This window comes from Odontomachus brunneus, unplaced genomic scaffold (assembly GCF_010583005.1).
Source record: "Odontomachus brunneus isolate Ranch 3 - 2012 unplaced genomic scaffold, Obru_v1 Obru_scaffold_174, whole genome shotgun sequence".
NCBI classification, from domain to species: Eukaryota; Metazoa; Arthropoda; class Insecta; order Hymenoptera; family Formicidae; genus Odontomachus; species Odontomachus brunneus.
This window is the reverse complement of record NW_022639624.1, coordinates 128208-133080: the sequence shown is the minus strand read 5'-3', so window position 1 is coordinate 133080 and position 4873 is coordinate 128208. Positions and strand designations below refer to the sequence as shown.

The 4873-nt window shown below is 31.1% G+C and overlaps 1 protein-coding gene across 3 annotated transcripts in view; it reads left to right on the top strand.

Moving 5' to 3' along the window:
- LOC116851386 overlaps positions 1-4873 on the top strand; it is a 28855-nt gene that overhangs the window by 9034 nt on the left and 14948 nt on the right. Inside the window, exon 7 of one of the 3 annotated variants that reach the window (XR_004379574.1) lies at positions 1839-3716. The exons of the other annotated variants lie outside the window; for them this stretch is intronic. The gene's annotated coding sequence lies outside the window, so the exon portion shown is untranslated. Of the gene's footprint in view, positions 1-1838; positions 3717-4873 lie in introns of those variants that run through there. 3 annotated transcript variants of the gene reach the window in all.

Sequence of the window (4873 nt, the reverse complement as noted above, 5' to 3'; positions counted from 1 at the left end):
CCCCTCCAGCTGATCAATTAAAATACGCTGATTGGCTGGATTCAAGCCTCGTCCCCTACTCCCTAACACCATCTACACAAAGGGGGGGGGGAGGGGGGCATATAAGGACAACCTTTACCTAAGGGAGCTCAGTATCAGAGTTCTCAGCCCTGATGATGCAAACTGCAACGTTTGCGAAACGTCGGCACATCGCTGATTCAAGACACGTCTCCATTCCGGAAGCTATACCTAGACATTATATCAATGGCCATCAAGCCTCAAATCTAGTACAAGTAAAAGATATTCTCACTTGAAAACAAACTGTATTTAAATGTATAAAGTTGCATTCGCTCAACACAAAATATACTTTTATCAGCATTATTTATTCTTAAATGACGTTTTTTGTCAACTGAATTCCAGAAAAAAATTTTCGATTCAAATACGTTACTTTCTTCAAATAAAAAGTATGTTTTACTAGATGAATTTAATTCATTATAATGCTTAACTCTAACCTATATTTCGAATAATAATGTCCCACATTTCGTTACAAATTTAAATGCTAATACCTGTAAATCTTCCTTTTATATCAACATTTTTTGTAATTTGTAGATATAAAAATTTGTGCATCTAATAAAATAGATAAAGATAGTTAACACAGATACATAAAACTGAGCTTACATCCACAGATTATAAAATATGTTAATGTATAAAAAAGGAAAGCTTATGAATGTGAGTATTAAGAACTGTGATAGAATATGAGATATTGTTATTATTAACTATTTATATCAAAACGAAGTTTCAAAATGAAGTAGAATGGAAATACATATAGAAACTTGTATATTTAAACTTATATATTTATTTTAAAGAAATTGTTCTATATATAAAATGATGATATTCGTAAGGAAAAATTATTCGTCGATAGAAATAGAAGCCGTCAAAGTAACGTCGATTTGTCATCATTTGGACGATGAATCATTTATTTTATGAGTTCTTTACATTCGCCTAAATTAAATATAATTTATTTAGTTGTAGCTCTTAGTATTAATACAAAAATTACATATTCTACTTATTTTTAACATTTTCTTACACCTATATTTTGAACAAGAAATTCAAGCAATTTTCATTATTTTGCGCATTAAAACCTTACAACTTATGCCGGAAAGTTACATAGAAACACTTTGGACCTGTTCGAATATGAGTTGGTGAATGACTCTGAAGTGTCTTCTGCTGTATAAAAATCCACTTTTCTGCAGGAACAACTTCATATGCTTGATACAAAGAAGAGAATGATAAAGTCTCAAAATCTTTCAAAATAAAAGAAACAATCCTAGTATCAATTTCAAACAAAATAAACTTAATTTGACCAAATATAGGATACTCTTCACTAAAGTTTGCTAATAAAATCATTCCCGTTTTATAATAAGTACCTAACACGTCAGCCCATTTTAAGATATGAATTTCATCAACAAATTTATTGGGCAAAAGATGAATAAAATTATCAAAATTTTCAATTGTATTAGTACGAATGACTTTTCCAGTTGGTAGTTTAATTTTAGGCTCCAAACCCTTTTGTGCAAGAAGACGATGACAAAATTTCAATTGAGCTTTTTGAGCTAATGTCTCAGGCAAGTTTTTGTGGCAACAATTAGCGGCAGCATACCGTATCGACGGTCTATGCTTTGCCTCAAAGCGCCAGCATGACACAAACAATAAAGGCCCAATTTGTTTACAACATTCATCATAATGAAGCATATTATGATGTTTCGGTTTTAAAGTCTCATTAGGAAACAACTCCAAATATAAAGAATGATGCTCAGTTATCAAGCTTTTAAGAAAAACTATGTCATTACGTGTTACAGTTGGAGAAAGAAGAATGTTGACAATTTCAACAATGACTTCATAAAAGCGCCACAGTTGCTTATCTTCAGTTGTAATATAATCTCTAATCATAAGACCAAAATGCCTCACAAAGCACAGTGTCTCAGCAGCTGTAAACGGAAGACTTCTCTTTTTGAGGTTTTTTATTTCAAGAATACCTGGCCTGTTTGATGCCTCACAATAGCCGTAATCAAATCCTTGAATTCTATTATTTACCTCATCAATAGTGAAGCGTTTTAGCTCTATTAATTTCAAAATTAGTAAAGACATGTCATAATTCCATGATCCTTCATCAAGATCATGCATTAAGTCATAGGCAATATTTTCAGTACAATGAAATCCCAAAAGATCGTTCCATATACAATAAGATTTTATACCTGTATTGCTGTGGTTATTTATGGCAACATCCGCAGCATAATTCTGGCGATTCCTCAGAAGAGACGTATTGACTTTTGTTTAAGTATAATATATACTTTTGTGAACTTTGCATCTTCGACAACAATAGTTTGCGTTGAAGGAATTAGTAAATCCCAACACATTATGCACACCTTCATTATCACCCACAAACACAGCAAGTGCAAAGTGAACTTGAGTTTCTGTGCCGTTTACCACTATAGTAATTCCTTCAGTTTCAAGATACTGCAACTTATGTAGAGTTCTATGAAATAATTCACCATTTCCAAAGTATTTATCTTGTGCATACACAATTTGAGCTGTGAAAATATTTTCTAAAGCACTTCTGTCTTCAGGTGGTAAGCAAGGTAAAAAGTAGTATAAACCACCTATTTTATTAACACCGTTATGAGGAGAGCAAGTATCTCCAGGTTCAAACTCATCATAGTAGCATCCAATAGAAAGTAGAAGTTTACCAGGAAATCTCGGTTTGATTTTTTCTTTCTACAATTTTGCTTGAATTAAATTTTCAATGATAGAGCCATCTGATCTTTCTAATTTATTCATGTACGATAAAATTTTATTGAAAACATGTGGTAATTCCAAAAATGCACGTAATACTGAGCGCATGGGAATAAATTGACCATAAAGATCAGTTGGCTTCATTAACACAGATCCATATGAATGTTTTGAACTTAGAGAATGACCTACAATAAAAGCTTCAGGTTTAATGTAAGCACCACATTCTGTAAAACTTTTAAATCTCAGGTGTTCTGTTTCGAGCCCAAAGTATATGTTTTTTAAACAATGAAACATGTGTCGTACCTTTTGAAGAGCTTTATCCTTTTGGGCTGGATTTTGAATTATATCAAGTACTTTGTTTTCAAGTATGTTCAAGTAGCCACCACTACGTAGCATTTCAATTTCATGTTCCACAATAAGCTGGACATGGTGACGGGACATACTATCAATGCTGTATAATTTACTCAAAAACGCTAGTGTACTGTTAGTAACTAAAGTGATAAAATCTGACTGTGTGAAAGTTAAAGAATGCTGTTTAGTATTAGTTACTTGGACATCGGTACATACATTCGGATTCCTCAACTCAACTACATCTTCATCTTGCGAAATATTATTTACATTTTCAAGCTTGTGATATTTCATAGTAACAGATGTAGAGGTATGAGAAACCAAATGTCGTTTCAAAGAATGCAATCGACTAAATTTTCTAGTACAATTTGGCTGAGCACATATGAAATCATTGGATAACAATCTGTCTGAATGAAAAAGCTTAATGTGAGCCATAAGAACATCACATGTTTGAAAAGATGCAGCACAAATGAAACACACAAACATAGTAAAAATATGTAACACACTTAAGTACTATAAAGAATAAAGTCTTTAAGACATAACATATAATGCGCAAATTTAGACTTACATTAGAAGTGACTATTTAAAGATGAACATCACAGTAACCAGTACCTATATAATAAAATCGAAAGTAAATTAAAATATTAGATATTCTTTTCTCATCCCATATAAGCATCAAATTTACTAATAAACATAAAATAATGAAAATATTTAAGAAACTTAACAAAGGAATAGATGTTGATTACAATATGCTGAACAATACGAGAAATAATTGGTTGAAAAAACATCGAATCGATGTTCATTCAATACATGTCATGTTTATTCGCTATTTTTTCAATTAGTATTTTTCACAAGGTAGTTAACATTCTTCTAAGTATGGTGTATGAGCAACTGTAATTATGTTTAGTTTGAATCACAATAAGTTGCAGTAAATTTGTTTACATAATTATAACGGTTATGTAATAAAAAATAGGAGTCTTCAAAACACCGTGAAAAATTTCTGAAACAATTAGCTAAATTACCTTCCGTTATCCATTAATTCCAGTTTTTTTAAGAAACTTGTTACTTTAAGAATGTTTGCGTCCTCTGTAGTTGTAAAGCCATAAAGAGTTTTTTGAATAAGTTACCATACGTGGTCATATTGGGCAGTGAAAACCATGTCTAAAACAAAGAAAGTCTTGAAGCATATATCCAATGCTTGCTGGAAGGTTCCTAATTTGTAATAAAAGTCGTCAATCACAACAAATATTTCATCTATCACATCTAGTTGCCTACATATAAAATGTATGGCTGTACGGAGGCAGATCGTCCAAATTGATTGCATATTTTTTCACGTCTTTCTGCTATGAAATTTTGAACTTGGCCAGGAATCTGCCAAAAAAGAAGGTTATTTGACTAATTTAAAATGCATGAACAATGAAAAATGTTACATATTAATAGAGCTTACCTTAACATTAGCGATAAAAGCATCTCTGCTTTCTTTAATTGTAGGTTTGAATTTCTTTGTGCCAAGCTGCACTTGCCTACTTGGAGGTAGCAGTGAAGGTAAGCACTGCATAAGTAGAATATTTTTTGATTCTACAGATAAAATATATTGATAATATACTTCAATAAAAATTTATTGTATAGTGTTAACTTGACAAACTTAACTGTAACTATTAGCAATAAAAAATGAAGCAATATTTTTTTAATATTCCAATTATGTGAAATTATATATATATATATATATATATATATATATATATATATATAT